Here is a 20,471-nt window from a genome sequence, read left to right as displayed (position 1 = left end):
CAATCGTCACAAACAATGAACTTTCTATTGTACCAAAAAAGGTGGATTTGGGCAGGATCAAGATAATGAAGACTTTAAAAGCTTCAATCCTCATTCCCCAGCCTTCTGCAAACACCACACTTACCCCATTGGAAACAGAAGAGGCTTTATCAAGATCTCCAAATGTGCCATCTGCAGGGACTGCTCACATACTAGGTGAGACGCTAGGATTCAGAGCATCATCCCCCGTGGTACCAACCAGCCTCCTCCTCTTCCTCCTGGGCTTCCGGTCTAGAAAGGTAGGTCTCAGTCCACAGTGATTCTACCTGTAAGAGCAACATAAGAAAATAATGGGTTTTGTGCTTCTTTTTTATATACCTCTAGAGGTTGCAAGATTATCCTCAGAAACATTAATGTGGTAACACAGGAAAAGTACTTCACACGTTGCAGACACTCAATACATGAGTATTTAGTATTGACATTTTAATAAGCAATTCATATTTTAATAAAGAAGTATTTACCAGGCTTAGTTCTCTACAGCTTTGTAGAAAGCACCTCGACTATAAAGATTCTTGCCCAGCAAAATCTCATAGCCTATGGAAACACTGAAGCATGTGGCTGCAAGGTACTAGAGGCAGCTCTACCATTCAGTACAAGAGCTCACACATCAATCCACCCTAACCATTTCAAGAAACAAAACTTTCCAAAAGTGATGATCTCTTCCCTAAAAGTTTTACCAATGAAAGCCATGCTAACACTTGTTTTCAAGCAACGGCATCAAAATAAACTGGAGAAGCGGGTGTTGCAAAATACTTATGAAAACTACGCCTCCTTGTTCTCTATTCTCATGAAAGCATTGGCTAGAACAAAATAGCACCACCGGGTCATAGCGGGCAGGCCAGACCAGGTGCAGCTAGTCAATCTGTCTTCATCGAAAATAACTCCACACTCGAAGCTGATTCACTACCCCAAATGTAAACTAAGACTCACTCCTTGAGCAAAGCAGAACGACTTTAGCATAGCACCATAAAGCCAATGAAGCCTTTTCCCAGCTCACAATCCCTTCCCATCCCCAGTCCAGTCCCTTGCAATACTAGATGCATAAATAAATGCTAACTAATGACGCCATTACATAGGACAAGGTCCTAATACCCTAGGACCTTGTCAACTGAGAGACCCTAGAAGAACCAATGGCTCAGGGTTGGGCAAACTCAATAATGCTAGATTCCCTTGTCGGGGAATATTAACCAGTCAAGCTCCTCTATCCTATGCTCTTATTGTCCCTTTTTGGTTACAACATCAACCATAATACCAAACAATCAACACTTGCCCAAAAGTGCTTAGAAACTCCAGGGTCTGAAACAGTACTCCAAGGTCTGTGGCACAAAAATGCTATGGCAGTCACCAGCATTCTCTATCTTCAAGTTTAATTCTTTTCCTGTTTTAATTTAATTTTTAGAGATGGGGTCTCACTGTGTTGCCCAGGACGGCCTCAAACTCCTGGGCTCAAGGAACCCTCCTGCCTCAGCCTCCTGAGTAGCTGAAACTACAGGCACACACCACCATGATCAGCTTCCAAGTTAAATTCTTGAGTAACTAAATTTAACACACTTTGCCTTCATAGAAGCAACCCACTAACTTACATCCCAGTCACTGCCAAGTTTTGGGCTTTGTACTCATTTCATTTTTACACTAAAGGCAGGCAAAAAAAAAGAAAGAAAAAAATAACAGAGCAGTGGATAAGATCCTCAACGAGATGAGACAGGAAAAAAAAAGAAAAAAGAAAATCCTGGGAAAGTAAGATAAAAATTGGAGGGAAGAAATGGTAACATAATCAACTAGGAAAATAAGATAAAAATACTGAAAATATGGAACTTGCCCATAATGAAGAGAGAACAAATGGGGGAAGTGGTTTTTGTTTTATTCTACTACAGTAACTTCACCTTCCTTCACCTTCCATTGAGAGAGGTGGTAAGGTTGGAGGTAGGACAAGAAAGGGTAGGAGGCAGAAAATACTAATCGTTACACTGAAAACACTCAATGTCACTATTAAATGCCTACTTTGTGCCAAATGAAGGATAGAAATCTTACATGAATATTCATAATGAAATCTCATTATACGCTGAATTCACAGTGCAATTTCACAATCAGTTTCCAGATCACATTTGAGGAAATACAAGTTCAGAGAGGTTAGGCAATTTTCCTGAGGCCACACAGTCAAAAGTGGCAGAGCAAGAATTCAAAGCCAGGTCTTTCTGACTCCAGCATCCTTTCTGATATACTCAGAAAGAATCTGTTCTGAGAAAACTTTAAAATGCTCAGACTCGTGCATTAAATATGAACCAAAATAAAGTGTCTTCTCCAGTCATTACAGCAAATTTGTTCTGCTGTTGTACAAGGTAAATCTGTACTGTCAAGTGGGTTGAAAGTACCTACAATTCACTTTAAATTACCAGTAAGTCTTATGTAAATTCTAGTTACATTTTTCCAGAACAATATCACAGGGTGTGCCTCAATGAATACACAAAACCCATCTTGGAACAATTTGGTCCACTGTGCATGGTGCTCACAAACAGAAAGTATATTTTAATAAAACTGAAAAAATATAATCTATGTCAAAGATACAAAGATAAATATGTGGTGTCCTCCCACTTACAGCTAAGGAACTCAGTTGCTAATTTTCAAAGGCTGTTTAAGGTCCTTTTTGACAGAGTTCCACTGGGCAGAATTTTTAAAATGAATATAAACTCAAGAAAGGAGGTGGCCTTTGTTTGTGTTCCAATTAAGATACCATCAAAAATCGAAGTTGGTTCTTCCAAAAGACCAATAAAATTGATAATACATTAGCAAGACTGATGGGGAAAAGGTACAAATAACGCCATGAATGAAAAAGGAAACATATCTACAGATATACAGTCTTTAAAAATGTTATGAGGATATCATGTTCAATATGATACCAATAAATTTTAAATTGTACATAAAATGGGAAAATTTCTGTAAAAATTAGTTATTAAAACAAACAATTTTAATGATCTGGTACCTATTAAACAAATTTACAATTTAAGAACAGTCAGATAAGGTGGCAGACGCCTATAGTCCTAGCTACAACAGGAAGTTGGGGCGAGAGGATCACCTGAGCCCAGGAGCTCCAGTCTAGCCTGGGCAACAGAGCAAGACTCCATCTCTAAAAAGAAGAAATGAGTGAATAAAATTTAAAAATATAACCAACCAGAGACAAACCAGCTTATTTACTGGGAGAGGCAGGGAGACAACATGAAAAGATAATGATATAGAAATTGCCACTTTCTCTCACATCTACACGGTCATACAGTAGCATTAACCTCAATTTCAAATGTCCTCATGATGGTATCTTCTAACAGTCACATGTGACAATATCTAAAAACCTTTGCTCTGTGAACCGTGCAGTTCCCCTTTTTGTAGCTAAGAATTATTGTTCCATAAAACTCCGTCTATTAGTCAGTTTCACCAGCATTATCATGAGATCCAATTTGGTTGTCTTTCCTGTTGAGTGAGTTACTAAAGGTTCCTTGTGGGGTGGAGGGGCGTGAGGGAGCAGGTCACAGGCCTCGTGTCAGCATCAGTTTCACATCGACCTGCTGCTGGGTCCTTTCTTGAGCCCAAAATGAGCTAGAACTCAGGGCTCTAGCCCTGGATCATGCAACCTGTTGGTCTTCCCTAAGCTATGTCTGATTTGGTTGAAAAGTAATTTCCTTTCCATCTGTATCTTTAACTTCAAGGAAGTGGGAGAGTCAGAGCAAGCTAAGTGAACTGTGGCCCCAGCAACCTGCCTCCTGACCCCCAAAGTTCAAGGGAAGGTATGCTGAGAGAGTCAGGCAATTCCACTTTGATATTAGAAAAATGATAAAATCAGCTACTGACATTTTCCTGATTGTCCCCCCCCACCAGACCCGGGAAAGAACATTTGGCTTGCTATAAATACAACAGAAGCCACACATTTTTCACCTTCATTTCTTCCCCTAAAAGTAAGATGATTCTGTAAACATTCTCATGAAAGGATTCGCTTACAAAGAACAAAAGCCAGCTCCAACTGCTGGTGTATCACTAAGCTGTTGATCAGGTATGAAGTAAGTGCAACAGGTAACAGTTAACCCAATAGCCTCCCTCTGACCTCTACACACTGAGCAAAAGCTACACAGGCCAAATGGAAGCCCCCTGACCAGCTCCAAACTTGAAATAAAATCTAAAGCCTATCTGCGAGAAGCCTCATTTGAGCCAGGTTTATCCTTTGCGGGTAGATACTGTCACTTGCAATAAGCCCAGCCCCCAGTGCCACCTTCCACCCAAACTTCCTCTCACACCCCACCCAAAATTGATTTAGGCAATCAATCCGAAGATAAGCTAGCTTTCACAGAAAGACAGACATTTTTAAAAAAAAAGAAAAAGAAAAAATTATCCAGATAAATAAATCACACATCCACAGCCAGGAACCTAGAGCCGAACTAATTTAATCAGCTGTAAAATTAATGAGAAACACGAGACTTCCGATGTCCCACTCCAGAACTCCCATCCAGGTGCGGTCGGGAGCCGCACCTTCTGAATATTCCTTCGGAACTTTTTTTCTCACTTGATTCCCAAGCCTGCCATGGGGTTCTTTTTCAATGGCACTGACCTGCAATTACCCAACGCGCAGCAGGACAGCCCCGGGCAGGACGCATCCTGGGTGGGTGACGTGATCCCGCAGTCTCCTCCCCGACCCCGTATCCCATACAACGATCCTTGCTTACAGAAGTCAAAGGGGAAAGATGAAGCTTTCAAAGACCGAATCTCTACCCTGGAGCCGGAACCAACGTCGCCGGCGTCCCCTGCAGCTCAGCCCGCAACGCGCGCCGAGCCTCGGGACGCAGCTTGGAGACGCGCTTGCTCTTTCTGGGAAGGGGCTCCGGGGCGCACGGTTCCCCTGCCCCAGCAGCGCAGCGAGCTCGGGGCTCTCACCTATCCTCGTTCAGAGCCACATTCGGCTGCCTCCCCCGACCACCCGACACAAAGAGATTCGCCGGTGGAAAGAATCGATTTCAAAATTCAAGCTCACCCCTGCTCAACAAGGCGCGCACGTTTCTCCCGGTCTGGCTTCACATGTCTCGAACTTCCAGTAACACAAATGAGGAAGCAGCAGCCTTCCCCGGCTGCTGGCGGAGGCAGTGGGTGTAACTTGTGAAGTTTCGTGCTATGATGAATCTGGTCACTTGGGTGTGTTGGAGAGGGTTGGTCGCTCCTCCCTTCCTCCTCCCACCATCACCTCCCTCCTCTCCGCCTCCCTCTCCAATTTAATTCTTCCCTCTGGCATTCGCCGGCTGTCACTCAGAATCCCAGCACCCTCCCTACCGCATCCTTGGGGGCAATGTATTTCAAAAAGGTCTTACCCAATTTACAGATGAACCTGGTCACCCTGCACAAAGCATGGGCGCCTGTCAGACAATTTTCTACAGCACATGGCAAAAAAGCAGCGCCTCTTAAAAGATATAAAAGGCCAGCAATGTTACATAGGCGCCCACCACCAGCCCTTCACGGGCAGAAACGTGGGTAGCTCATCAAGTGGAGACCTAACTCCTAAACATCTATTGAAAACGAGTGGAGGGCAGAAAAACAGGAAGCAAACTTTCAGTTGGCTGCCTTTTCTTTAATAGGTACTAGAAAGTATTTCCAATATACAACATATATTTGAAAATAATATAATGAACACCCACATGCCCACCATGTAGCATAAAAAATGAAAATTATTCACATAGTGTAAACTATCTGTGAGCCTCTTCCTCGCTGATGCACATCCCTCTTTCCTACCCCCTGGAAAGAAAACTGCCCCAAATTTGATTTCCCATGAGCAATTTTTATATCACGGTTTCTAAAAATGTTAAAGAGAACATGCTAACTTCAAGTTTACCGGAAAGCCATGCAATGAACATCCCTCTGCTGTGCTTGACCTTGGTTTCCAAACAGAAGTTTCCTTAAATAAAACTTTAAATGACCTCAGGGTAAATGAAGCCTCAGGTGGCTGGTTAAAGAGAATGAAAGAAATCACAAAAGAAGAAAACAGTAAATCTGAAGTGACAAGTGAGAGGCTACATCCGAAATGGTTGAAGCATTCATGGATGAAATTGATAGATTAATAGAGCATTATCATTTTATAAGGTTAAAAGCTGTGCCAAAAACTTAGGCTACTCATCCACCTGCAAGGGACTTTCCTCAAAGATACAGGCTACAAAAATAGAAACCCAACATTCATTAAAGAAGTCATAATGACTCAAATGCCAGCCAGGGATGCAGCCTGGAAACAAAACTCCAAAAAGGGAACTCTGAGATACATTTAAACTTGACTCAAATATATAGTATATATATCCATATATATTCATATATATCATATGTATTCACATATATATTCATATGTATATGAACATGAAGAAAGAGATGCCTGGTTCATCTTTATATTCTTGGTAAAGAATATAGGCTGGTATCAAGGCTGGTATGGCAGAAAATTTAATAACTACCTGATAAATGAATTAAGCAAATAAAAGACTGCCCACAAACACACCTAAAGGAACAGAATGGGCACGGTGGCTCACGCCTATAATCCCAGCACTTTGGGAGGCCGAGGCAGGTGGATCACCTGAGGTCTAAAGTTTGAGACCAGCCTGGAAACATGGTGAAACCCCGTCTCTACTAAAAATACAAAAATTAGCCAGGCATGGTGGTGTGCACCTGTAATTCCAGCTACTCGGGAGGTTGAGGCATGAGAATTGCTTGAACCCAGGAGGCGGAGGTTGCAGTGAGCCAAGATCACACCACTGCACTTCCAGCCTGGGTGACAGAGTGAGACTCTGTCTTAAAAATAAATAAATAAATAAGTAAAGAAATGAATGAACAGAACGAAGGAAGAGAATAATGTTTGGATACAGCAAAGCTCCTTAGTTGGAGGTGATTTTGCCTCTCCGGGGAACATTTGGCAGTATCTGGAGGCATTTTTGGCTGTCACAGCTGGGGGGTGCTACTGACATCTAGTAGGGAGAGTCCGGAGATGCTGCTCTACATCCTATCATGCATATAACAGGCCCCCACAACAAAGAATTATCCAGCCACAAATGCCAATAGTGCTGCTGCTGAGAAACCCTGATTTAGAAGTTTCACTATCACCTGTCATTTAATTAATGTATTCCATCTATTCCATATAGCATCATCAATTTGAAGAGAGTCTCCAGGGACTTATAAAACCATGAAACAACACTTCTCTTTTTCCACTGTGCAGCATTCAATTGCTGAGAACCATACATATGGACTCAGAAGAAAGCAGACACTGAGATCAGAGGCAGGAAAGCATCCCATGGTTTTGGGTGCAGCCTTGCCATCCATGCAATCACCAAGCTACGGACTTACGCTGAATCTGGATGAAAACAATCAGGAAGGGGATGGGTGAAGGAGGATGTAAAGCCAGGAGAGACTGGTTTGAGAATCAGAGATCACACACTTCCAAGAAGCCGACATGGTATGCAGCGAGAGATGTGACAGATACAGAGACAAAGCGGCCTTAGCGAGGCCCATCAGTCACTTCTCCATTGACCACTATGAGTCTACACTGGAACTACTCTACACAGAACAGGAAGGCATTTCATCTCATTACAGCATATAGAAAAGAATGTCTCAAATCACTCATGAGAAGAGGAAGGCAAACACCATGAAGTCAGCAGTCAGAGCATCAGAGCAGTGGGCTTACACAGGGAGCACATCTTGCCTACAGGTTTTCTGGTCTCATGATTACCTAAGAAGGTTTCTTTTAGCTCTGGGGGCGGGGTGGGGGGCATATACTTTTTTTCCCTTCTTTCTGATATTATTATTTAATTTCTGCATGGAAGGGCAGAAGAGCTTTTGGTTGTTGTTACTTAGTGTTTCTCAAAAGGGGAGGTGGGGAACAGTAGGTTTGCTCATCTTGAATTTTCTTAAAGCCACATATGTGGTGGGGATGCAATACATACATGATGGATTAAACCAAATAGTCCCCACCTGCTTCCCTATCGCTCAGGCCTAAAAATAAAGGGTCCCCTGTAGATGCTTCTAGAGAAGAACACCCTGAGATCAAGAGTCCGAGCAACATGTGAACACGTGACATAAACTCCGCTGGCTCCATACAGTGGCGGGCAGGTTTTCAGAGATCTGAACAGAAGGGCTGACCTGATATGGGTGAAAATACAACAATATCAGAACTGGAGAGGCCCCAGGCATTGGCCTCGGGCCTCAGAGGGAAGCAGGACTTAGCATCCAAGAATTTACTCCTAGAGCAGAAGGGCTGTGTCCTCCTGCCCAGGAAGATTCCGCCACAACACTACTAGACAAGTGGGCAGTAAGGAAGATGCCCTATCCTTCTAAAGGTACCAGTTTCTTAACCCGCGGTTTTGAAAGCCACTAGTTTTGCTTTTTTAAAGTTATGCACATTTTGGAAAAGAAAACGTGAACACAGGTCCGAGCTCCATCAGCAACAATGAACTTACACACAAATGCATGGTATTTCTGCTCCAAAGAAATGCAACCAGTAGAGGGAGCACAGCTGACTTTTGTTGTTAATTTCTCAAGATCGGGATGAACCTGGGGATGATGCTAAATGATACAAAAACAATACACATCACCACAAAAGAAAAGATTTATGCACGAACATTTGGAGAAACTGTAAACCATGACATCCTTAGAAGGTATGTGAATTGTCAGTGGATATTTGCACAAGAGCTGGCTAAACAGACAGAAGAGGACTACATAAAAAATAAATTCATGTTGGAAAATAGTATGTGGCATGTGGAGAAAAGGTCACAAAGGGTTAAACTTCTTTTTCCCTTTGTCAAGTGGATTTACACTCAGAAATGAAAACCTATGGAGAGTTTATTTAAGTATATTCTCTCCAAAAATTTTAACTCAGTGTTTAGCTTGCTTGCTCTCTCTCTATATATGTATATATTAGATCTACAATAGCTGGGCTTTAAAATTCCTTTCAAATTGCATTCTCAGTGACATAGATGACTTCCAAAAGCAAGCATTTTCTGGATTTCTCTTCAGGGGTCTCCAGAACCAACTTGGTCAGGAATCAAGGTGTCTTCAAGATCTGTGAATTTGAAGCCATCAGCCATAATGGAGCTTACCTCCACCTTTTCAAGCCTCCATAGAACAAAAACAAGGTAAGAAGTGCTGGCACCAACCCATCCTCACCTACGTCACCTAGCAACAGTGTTAGCAGCAGCAAGGCCAGGGAAGAGTCTCCTCCTCCTCAAATTGGGTGATACGCAACAGGGGTGTTAACACCATCAAATTACCTGAATCCAAACACGATTTCCCAGCATCACTGAAGTTCCAAATGTGGATCTTGTTAACGGAATCCATATTTGGAACCGCTATGGAAATGCAGAAGGTTTTTCATAAATACATTTTGTGGTTGACTACCAACGGATTGCCAAAATCAATTCTTTATATTTGAAACTGATGAAAGGTCTAAATATGGATCCATCCCACACACTCCCATGCTAGGTAATCTGAGGGTCTGCTCGGGAATACGGACATGTTTGAAAACACTGGAAACACTTGTTTCAGCCCTGGATGGGGTCTTTCTTTTCTCTGAGAGACAAACAAGGTTCACCTTTTTTAGGCAAAGTTTTAAAGCATAGTCTTCATTAAATTTGATTTAATACAAGAATATTTTACAACTTCAGAGTAAACCTTATGCCAACCAAACTCACAGACTCTTTACATAGTTCTCTCTATCTGAAAATGAAATACCTAACAAATACATAGAGATATTCTTAAAAAAATAGAGGGCCAGCCAAAAAGAGGCCAGAAAACTCTAATAGCTTTTAAACACCACCTCTAGAATGCATCACAGGGACTGTGTGGCAAATTCTCTAAAATCCAAGGGCTTCAATTTCCTTGACTATAAAATGATGATGTTCGATTTAATTTTCTCTGCCTTCTGAGCTCTATCTTCCAATTATATGTTTCCACGATTTTAAAGGCCCCATTGCTTTCATTACCCCAAATTAGATTTCCTTACAGAAGAACAACTTTCATCTAACAAGTCAAAGTCCACAAGGTCAGGGCTCCTTGGTAGCCCACATTCTTGTAAGTGAAGCCAGGTTTGTAACTGAAAGTGTGAAGGGAAAAGGGAGGAAGTGCAACCAGAGTCAGATAAAGGTAACAAAGAAGGCTAAGGAAACATCCGTGAGCTCTTAGCTCCCACCAGCAATAAACCATATGGGGCCAGATGCTGTCCCACCCACACACACAGTAAGGCTTTTGATTTCAAGGGCCCTGAGTGTCTTGCACAAATGGTGCATGTGTTCATGGGGGTAAAAGCATCTAAGCTTTTCCTAGTTTGGGACGTTTCAGATACCTCCCTGCTCGGCAACAATAAACAATACTAATTGTTACTGGCACTAGAAGTAAGATCATATAGAATAACTAAGAAGACAAAGAGTCAAGTTCTAACTTCAGTCCTGCCATTTCTTCAAAGAATGCCAGGATAGCTGTATAATCCTCAGTATAGCCTCTTGAAAAAGCTGGGTCAGGGAGTATCCCATCGGGGAGGCCTCATTTGGTCATGAGAGAAGCAAGGATACAAAATGAGAAGACCTGGTTCAACTCCAGGGTCCAAAGACAACCAGAAGAGTAACTTAGAGGAAGCCACTCTGCCTACCCTTCAGTAAAGTGGGAACTACAAATAATAGATGCCTATTGGCGATGGAATGCATGGGTTAACAGGCTTTGGACTGGGCACATGCCCAACACTGCCTCTAAATGGGCAAATGGGCACTAATCATGTCAAGACAATTTTCAATCAGGAAATAAGCCAACCCTGTATCTTAAACGATCTTAGCGTTTATAATGTTCTCAATGTTATCACGTTGACAGTGCTATTTTGGTAAAAAGTGCAGTTCTGGCACTAGTTATGTGTCACAAGAGAGAACAGAGGCCCCTCCCGATGGGGTCCCAGAGGGCTCACCTCTTGAGCCCTAAGCCTTCCCAGAGAGTCCCTACTATGGGACAGGAGCAGGCCACCCTTGTGAGGGTAGACACGGTGAGCGACAAAGGCCTGGCACCAACCAGGTCCAACCAATCTAATGGTATTTAATGGTTATTTATGGGTGGGAATCATTTTGATTTTTATTTTATACTAAGATACAGTAACTGTCACTTTAAAATTTGGGGCGGCCAAAACATACTGGGGCGGGGAGTGGAGAATGACACTGGCTAAGAAGGTGATCTAGTTTGGATATTTGTACCCACCCAAATCTTATGTTGAATTGTAATTCTTAGTGTTGCAGGTAGGGCCTGGTGGGAGGTGATTAGATCATGGAGGTGGATTTCTCATAGATAGTTTAGCACCATCCCCTTGGTGCTGTTCTCGTGCTAGTGAGTCAGTTCTCGCAAGATCTGGTTGTACAAAAGTTTGTGGCATCTCCCCGCATCTCTCTTTGGCTCCTGCTCTGGCACATGACATGCCTGCTCCTGCTTCTCTTTCTGCCGTAACTGTAAGTTTTCTGAGGTCTCCCCAGAAGACCAGCAGATGCCAGCATCATGCGTCCTGTCAGCCTGCAGAACCATGAGCCAACTAAACCCTTTTCTTTATAAATTACCCAATCTCGGGTATTTCTTTACAGCAGTGCAAGAATGGCCCAATACATGAGGAGATACCTAGCACAGGGGTAGGATGGTGAAGTGAAAAGGACCCCACCCATAGACCTGTTTGTAACACATGACACCTTACAGAGTTTTGTACTAAACACAGGCACATAATCAATTAAAATTAGGTGACTTCTAATGAATAATGGCCAGGGAAACATGTTAATGAGAATCCACTCGTCTTGTGTTCCCTTCCAATAATACAGGCATTTGATTTCACTCTAGGAGCATTTGCTGCCATCTTCCCTAATGCAAACGAAAACCAAACATGCAAAGGTTACTTTCAATCAGAGAATACGACAAACCTGTGTCTCAGAATATTAAATGATCTAACATAGGGGTGACACATTTAGGGTCATAGACCTCTGTACGTAAGAGCAGAAAGGAGGTCTTATAAGTCACTCATTCATCTGAAGTCAGAAGGAGTAAGTGACTTGTTCAAGCTCACATAATAAAACCATGATAGCTTCAGCCCAGTACCCAGGTCAACAGAAATAAACTTGCTGTATGTTCCACTCATTACCTCCTGTAAAAAATATTTCCATAAAATGCACATTCAATGCAGTATATGTACATATAATTTGGGGTCCCAACCTAGCACAAAAGGCACATACAAATTAAAAAATATAAATTGAGCCCATCTAGAATTAATAAGCAAACCGTAATAAGTGGGTACATGAGAAATTCTTGGCTCAGCCCCAGACAAGCAAGCAAGGGGCCCAGAGACCTGGCAGGGAGGACGCAGTCAAACCCAGATGGCTGGAGGCAATCTGACTCACCAGCAGCCAGCGTCCTCCCAAACAAATTACAGTGGCAGGCTCAGCAAGAATGCAGGAGAAAGATCCACATGTGCCCAAGGGGTTAAGATAGCAACCTGGTCAAAGACACAGACTTCCTCAGTTAGGAAAGCTCTACCCCTGGAATACCAAGAACTTAAAGTTCATCTCTGGCCAGGCGTGGTGGCTCATGCCTATAATCCTAGCACTTTGGGAGGCAGAGGTGAGCAGATCACCTGAGGTCAGGAGTTCAAGACCAGCCTGGCCAACATGGCGAAACCCCATCTCTACTAAAAATACAAAAATTAGCCGGGTCTGGTGGTGTGTGCCTGTACTCCCAGCTACTTACGAAGCTGAGGCAGGAGAATCGCTTGAACCCGGGAAGCAGAGGTTGCAGTGAGCCAGGATCACACCACTGTACTCCAGCCTAAGCAACAGAGCAAGACTCTGTCTCAAAAAAAACCAAAACAAACAAAAAGTGCATCTCTGCTAATGCCACAAAATACCATCATTTTCACTTGTCTGTGAATATTCATTGCAGCATTTACTCACGATAGCCAAGAGGTGTAAACAATCTATGTGCCCATCAGCAGATGAATGAATAGACAAGACGTGGTGTATCTCTGCAATGGAATATTACTCAGCCATTTAAAGTAATGAAGTTCTGATCTGTGCTGCTACATGGATGAACCTTGAAAATATTATGTTAAGTGAAAGAAGTCAGACACAAAAGAACAAATATTGCATAATTCCACTTATATCCAAGTTTTGAACATAGATAGTGGTGATGGCTGTACAACATTGTGAATGTAATTAATGCCACTGAAGTGTGTACTTAAAAACAGCTAAAATGCCAAGTCTTATGTTATATATATTTTACCACAACTTTTAAAAAATATTCCAAAAATATCATTTTCAACTTTTTGGCTCAGATATATGTAGCTATTAAAAAAAAAAAAAAAAAAAAAAAAAAAAAAAAAACTGCTGGCCTGGTGCAATGGCTCATGCCTATAATCCCAGCACTTTGGGAAGCTGAGGTGGGCAGATCACTTGAGGTCAGGAGTTCAAGACCACCCTGGCCAACACAGTGAAACCCCATCTCTACTTAAAATAAATAAATAAATAAATAAAAATTAGCCAGGGATGGTGACGCACGCCTGTAATCTCAGCTATTTGGGTGGCTGAGGCAGAAGAATAGCTTGAACCCGGGAGGCAAAGGTTGCAGTGAGCTGTAATCATGCCACTGCACTGTAGCCTGGGCAAAAAAGCAAGACTCTGTCTCAAAAAAAAAAAAAAACCAAAAAGCTACTGCTAAAAACAAAACTAATCAAAACTTTACGCACATTAACCAAGCCTTCCAATAAACCAACTCTCCCTGTCATATCACTATGATCTCCGCACACCCAGATAAGCGATTTTCTCTGGTGGTAAGAGATAAAATGACATTGCCTCACCTATCAAGGTAAATCCTTCGCAGTTATGAAGATAAACCAAGGCACACCTTTGCACAGTATGCTGGAGTCACAGCAGTAGGGAACAGCTGCTTCCACCAACCCATCCCAATCCCAAATTTCAAAGCACATCAAGAAACCAAAAAGGGTCAGATACGAGTCCAAAACCCTAACAGTGGGGGAAATGAATCAAACCCAAACTCTTTATTGCAAATATTAAATGGTACACCTGTTAACTAACCACATTCAGGTGTACCCTCGACCCACAGTAATTTCAGGAGTTAAGACATAAGCAGGGGTGTCAGGCAGTCTACGTGAGAATTGTGAGTCAGCCAGGAATTCCTCTTCCAGTCACAGGCCTATCCCTTCATCTTCATAAAGCCTCAGTCCCTCATCTGTAAAATGGGAATAAGAACATTTCCCTCATAAAGCTATGTGAAGACAACTCTGATGACGAGTTGCGGACACTTTCTGAGCACTTTCTCTGTGAAAGCCACTAGGCTAGGGGCTGCTTATTCATTTTTATACCTGGTCCTCATGACAGCTCAGCAAGGTACTACTTATCACTAGACCCATTTAACAGATAAAGAAACTGAGGCACAGAGCGCTCAAATGAACGGCCCAAAGCCACTCAACAAGAGGCAGGTCTAAAATTCTAATCTAGTCTCTGTGAAGCTGGGACCCCAGCTCTCTCCAACCTCACTACTGCATTTGGGCTACAGTCTTGTCATTATCATCCCTGACATCCTTACACTTGATTTATTTGTTTTTATTTATTTATTTATCTTTTTTTTTTTTTTTTTAAAGACAGAGTCTCACTCTGTTGCCCAGGCTGGAGTGCAGTGGAGTGATCTCAGCTCACTGCAACCTCTGCCTCTTGGGTTCAAGTGATTCTGTGTCTCAGACTCCCAAGTAGCTGGAATTACAGGTGCCCACCACCAGGCCCAGCTAATTTGTATATTTTTTGTACAGGCGGGATTTCACCATGTTGGCCAGGCTGGTCTCGAACACCTATCCCCACACGTTCTGCCCACCTCAGCCTCCCAAAGTGCTGGATTACAGGCGTGAGCCACCATGCCCAGCCTTATTATTCCTAACACTACCTTTCGTGTCATGAATCTCAGCTTCTGGGTTCACAAAGTCAGAGGGCTGAGTGTGACTCCCAAAGCCTACACTTACTCATGGAGAACCTCATTGCCTTTCAAGGACAAATGTGGCAGGCAAGCAACATATTTCAGAGTTTGTCATGAAGCTCCTGGAAGTTAGTCATCACTCCGTCTGAGAAAGGTGAGTGAACAAGGTATCTAACGTGAGCCAGCTAAACTGCACAAGAGGCAAATAATATGCATAATGCATGTGTGGGAGATTCCTAAATTTATTCATGGGGTCCTTTCACAGAACCAAGGACCTCCCCCCCAAACCCCCGCCCCCACCACACGAAGAGGCAAGTTCAAACTCTAGACTGAGATTATTAACTGCTGGTGAATATTTTATACTGAACTATTTATAACACCTCCCTGAAGTACTAATGTTGGTTCACAATCAAAAGAAATACGTACTGAACAGCATCGTGCTCGCAGCTGAACCACCCAACTTCCCGGTAAAACATGACAGGTGACTCACAGGGATGACACAGTTCCTGGCACAGGTACCAGGAGTTACTACTCGTGTGGAGTAGGCTCAGCCAGCAAGTTGACAAACACTTCGCCACATCACCTAAAACACCAAGGAATGTTTAGCTCTCGGATGCCTGGTTTCTGAGAAAGGGAATTTCTCAGCATGGGACCACGACGCTGACAACCTGCCCAGCTGAGAATCCTTGCTGTGGGCTGGTGGACGCCAACATAAGCCATCTCTGACTTTTACTTTTCTCAGTCTCAACAACTTCACACACCTTGCTTAGGCTCAGGCTTATGATTCAGGCTTCTCACCCCTCCCAAAGTCCCGTACCCTGGGAGCCTTTGTTCTTTTTCTGGCCACAGATGAACTCAGCCCATTAAAGAACAGCTGTTATCCCTTACACATAACTTTCCATTGGCAAAAATTAGTCAGGTCGGCTAGGTCTGAAGTCAGCAGTCTTCTGCAGAAACACCCACCAGACACTGTTCCCCCACCAGCAAAAAAAAAAAAAAAAAAGGTAGCGGCAATGAACTGCCCATTACCCGTCTGGTAGACACATACACACAGACACCACTGACTCATTCCATTTCAATTAACCAAAAACAATATTCTTGGCCTTTGGCATGAATATGGGTTTTTATTTTCTTAAGGACGTGTGGCCAACTTGGTCTATTCGTTCCCATGCAAACTTATTCTTCTTCCACATGTGCAGGTAACCTTAAGACTTGAGGTCTTTGTCCAACGTCACCTTCTCAATCAAGGTGTCCTCCTGGCCAGTGGCCCCATCCCTCATCCCTGGCACATTTCCTTTCTTACTTCCCTGATTTATTTTTCTCTCCATTTAGTTAGTTAGTTAGTTAGTTAGTTAGTTAGTTAGTTAGTTGAGAAAGAGTCTCGCCTCGTTGCTCAGGCTGGAGTGCAGGGGCACGATCTTGACTCACTGCAACCTCCACGTCCCAGGTTCAAGTAATGCTCCTGCCTCAGCCTCCTGAGTAGCTGGGACTACAGGCATGCACCACCACACTCGGCTAATTTTTGTATTTTTAGTAGAGATGGGGTTTTGTCATGTTGGCCAGGCTGGTCTCAAACTCCTAGCCTCAAGTGATCTGCCCACCTCAACTTCCCAAAGTGCTGGGATTACAGTTGTGAGCCACCGCGCGCCCGGCTATTTTTCTCTCCTTTATACACACGCTGAATATTTTCTTATTTTACTTTTTCTTGTTCATTGTTTCTGTCCTCCACTAGAACATAAGCCCCACAAGAGCAGGCACTTTTATCTATTTTGCTCACAATTCTATTGCAAGTGCCTAGAAGAGGGCTTCATACACAGTAGACTCTCAACAAATATTTGATGATTTGAACAACGGTCATTCATTACCCCGTGATGATAATTCAAGACAAGAAGCACGATCAAAATCACCCAGGTCTGAGGTCTCTTCTTTAACCATAGCAAAAAAGTCCCTTTTTACCAATTCCTTCTAAATCCTTAACAGCAAAGAGAGAAATAAGGAATAGGAGATATAGACATTTATGTCAATAATACACAAACACTTGGAGTTTTCAACTTATACTATAACATTTGCTAAGGATTTTCAAGACACTGCATGCCAAATCTCTGAAATACACAGATTATTAACAAAAAGGGGTAAAGATACCAATTGCCTGTGAGCCATCATCGTCATGCATCCCCCCAGCAGCTCACACCTCCCATCTCTTCAGACCACTCAGTCTCATACTCTGTTATGGTCTGAATGTTTGTATCCCCTCGAAATTCATATGTTGAAATCCTAACCCCCAAGGTGATGGTATTCTAAGGTGGGGGCCTTTGGGAGAGGACTAGATTATGACAGCAGAGCCCCCAGGATTGGGATTAGTGCTCTTTTAAAAAGAGGTCTCAGAGTTCATTCATCTCTTTCGCTGTGTGAGGACACAGCCACAAGGCGCTGTCCAGAGGCAGCAGCCCCTCACTAAACACTCCATCTGCTGTTGCCTTGATCTTGGACTTCTCAGCCTCCGGACTGTGAAATACATTTCTGTTGTTTATAAAATATCCAGTCTGTGGTATTCTGTGATAGCACCAATGGACTAAGACACACTCCAAGAATCCCTTCATATCTTCGATGTTTCATGCTCCTCCTTAAGAAACGTAGATTCCAGCTGGGCACAGTGGCTCAGGCCTGCAATCTTAGCACTTTGGGACACCGAGACAGGAGAATGGCTTGAGCCCATGGGTTCAAGACCAGCCTGGGCAACATAGCAAGAGCCCATCTTTAAAAAATAAATGAATGAATAAACATTTTTAAAATTTTTAAAAAGAAGTGTAGATTCCATCATCTATCATTACTTTCCCTCCCTCTTTTACTTGGTCACATCTCCCTGGCCCATCTTTTACTTGGTCCCGTCTTTTACTTGGTCACATCTTTTTGGCAAAAACACCTGGTTAAACCCATCAGACTGCCCAGTTCACACCTGTACCCAGACAGCCGACTGTGGCTAGGGAAAAGCATGCAAACTTGTTGGCTGGTCTCACTTTAAATTCATGACCCCTAATGTCACGTGTTCCCTTAAATGCCACTGGCAATCATCCCAAAATTCTCGGTCTATTCTCTCACCCACTATCTTCTGTTTTCCTTCCAAATTCCCAATAATTTCTTCCCATCTGATGACCTTTCGTCCTACTTCTCTGAGAAAAATGAAGCAATCAGAGAGGACTACCACCAACTTCTAAGACTATATATATTCTCTGGTGATCTATCTGCATGTAGGTATATACTCTACCTTTCTGCCTGTTGATGTAGACAACTATCGATGCTCCTCTCTAAAGCCAACCCCTCCACCTGTGATGAGGTCCAATCTCCACCCTTTGCTCACTCAAAGACAATGTTCCAGCAATTTTCCTCTCTTTCCTCCACATCATCAAATTATAAGCATGAAAATTTGCTGCTTTCTCCCTCTCCTTTGCAGAAATATTAAAAGAGGCATCTGTATTTGCCATGTTGCCATTTTTCCCATTCTCTCTTAAACCCACTCCAGTGAGTCTTCCATCCATCCACGTGCTGTTCTCAAGGGCACTAATGACCTCCCAGTTTATAAAGCCAATGTTTCTTTCTTGTCTTCATTGTACTTGACCTATTCTATCAGTAGCATTTGACACCACTGATTACTCATTCTGCTCTGGTGTACTTTCTTCAATTGCTTCCAAGACACCATAATTCTTCTGCCTTGCTGGCTGCCTTTGCTCGTTCCTCCTCTTTTCCCAGACCTCTTAATGTTGGGGAACCACAGGGCTTTGTCCTTGGCCCTCTTCTCTCTTCTTTCTGTACTGCGGTCCTCAGTGAGGGAGATACGTAGATCCACTGTCCCAATCTTACCCCAAGGAAAGACTTGCTGTTCAGCTATGGGGGCTGTGGTCAAAAGGCAGCCTCCAGCCTTCAGCTCCTGCAGGATCTGTCTCAGAGCAGAGGGCGGCATCCGAGGGTAGCCCACATCTGGTGACTGAGTGAGGTGGGGATGAAGGACTGGTCATATCTGCCTCTGCAGGGCAAGGATGATGGGCAGTATTAATTCCAGAGCTTCCAGCCAGGTTGTTCTACATCACTGTTTGACTTCTCCACACACTCCTACTTCCTTCCTCTTTCTTTCGCAGATCATCTAAATGCCATCTTCTTGCCTGTTTCTGGAGAAATCAACCTACAATTCTTGGAGATCCCATCCAGTCTCATGACTGTGAATACCGTCTATATGCTAACAACTCCCAATGCATGTCCCTAGCCAGTGCTTTTTCCCCTAGACTCCACAATCAAATACCGCACTGGGCACTTACACCCTCTGGGTATCTTCCAGATGCCTTTCCCAGCTGAGCTAAGGGCAACTGAACCCTCCCAACTATTCAGACCAAAATACTTGGTGCCATACTTGCCTTCCCTTTCTTTCACATCCCACATCAAATCAGTCTGAAAATTCTGTTGCACCCACTTTCCAAATATGTGCAAATCCAAATCTCTTCTCACCCCCTCCCACTGTTGCCACTATAATCTAAGCCACCATTCTCTTTCTACTAGATTACAACAAAGCCCCCTAACAAGTCTCCCTGTTTCTACTCTTGTCCTTCTACAATCCATCTTCATCCAGGACCATGGTGATCCTTTTAAAGTATAAATCAGACACATCATTCCTCTGCTCAAGGGGTAAAAGCCAAACTCCCTAGAGGGACCCACAAAACATGTCACCCCTCTGGCCTCATTACTACTTCCCTGTCTTCATCTCCTGCTGCTTCTCCCTTTGTTCATGCCATTAAAGCCACGCTTGGCTTCCTCAATGTTCCCTGAACTTTCCAGACACACTCCTTCTTTCTGGAACATTCCAGGTAGGCTGCTAGCTAATTTCTTTACATTCTTTTAGTCTTCATTCAAATGGTACCATCTCATCACTATACCCTAATCTGCCCCACTTACCTCCCAAAACTGCCCACCCACCCAAAGCAGGTCTACTTTGCTTTTTTAAAATATCATTTCCCACCTCCAACACACTGAATCATTAAGTTAAATTTAATTAAAAATGAAGACATAATAACTCATTACAATACACAATTATTTATTTTTTAATAGCAATTCACAAAGACAAGGATCTTTGCCTTTTTTGATCACCAAAGTATCCCAAGTACCTAGGACACTGCCTAGCACACAGTAGGATCTCAAAATAAGAACATTTGTTGAGTGAACAAATAGTATTTTGTCTTCACAACATTAGGTTGGCAGAATGAAGCATAAAGGGACAAAAATAAAACAATGAAAGAGAAAGCAGGGGACACAGAATATACAGTGAAAGGGCCAGGCGCAGTGGCTCATGCCTGTAATCCCAGCACTTTGGGAGGCCGAGGCAGGCGGATCACGAGGTCAGGAGTTCGAGACCAGCCTAGTCAACACAGTGAAACCCTGTCTCTACTAAAAATACAAAAAAT

The 20,471-nt window shown here is 43.1% G+C and overlaps 1 protein-coding gene across 5 annotated transcripts in view; it reads right to left on the bottom strand.

The window, feature by feature from the left end:
- TIAM1 (TIAM Rac1 associated GEF 1) overlaps positions 1 to 20,471 on the bottom strand; it is a 348,490-nt gene that overhangs the window by 223,935 nt on the left and 104,084 nt on the right. For 3 of the 5 annotated variants that reach the window (XM_073009851.1, XM_037990631.2, XM_073009854.1), the window contains exons 1-2: positions 5,051 to 5,211; positions 125 to 305 (exon numbers count right to left, since the gene is read on the bottom strand). The gene's annotated coding sequence lies outside the window, so the exon portion shown is untranslated. Of the gene's footprint in view, positions 1 to 124; positions 306 to 5,050; positions 5,213 to 20,471 lie in introns of those variants that run through there. The other 2 variants (XM_073009856.1, XM_037990630.2) reach the window with 2 other exon arrangements.

Source organism: Chlorocebus sabaeus, chromosome 2 (assembly GCF_047675955.1).
Source record: "Chlorocebus sabaeus isolate Y175 chromosome 2, mChlSab1.0.hap1, whole genome shotgun sequence".
In the NCBI taxonomy this organism is placed as follows: Eukaryota; Metazoa; Chordata; class Mammalia; order Primates; family Cercopithecidae; genus Chlorocebus; species Chlorocebus sabaeus.
This window is presented reverse-complemented; position numbering and strand designations above follow the sequence as displayed.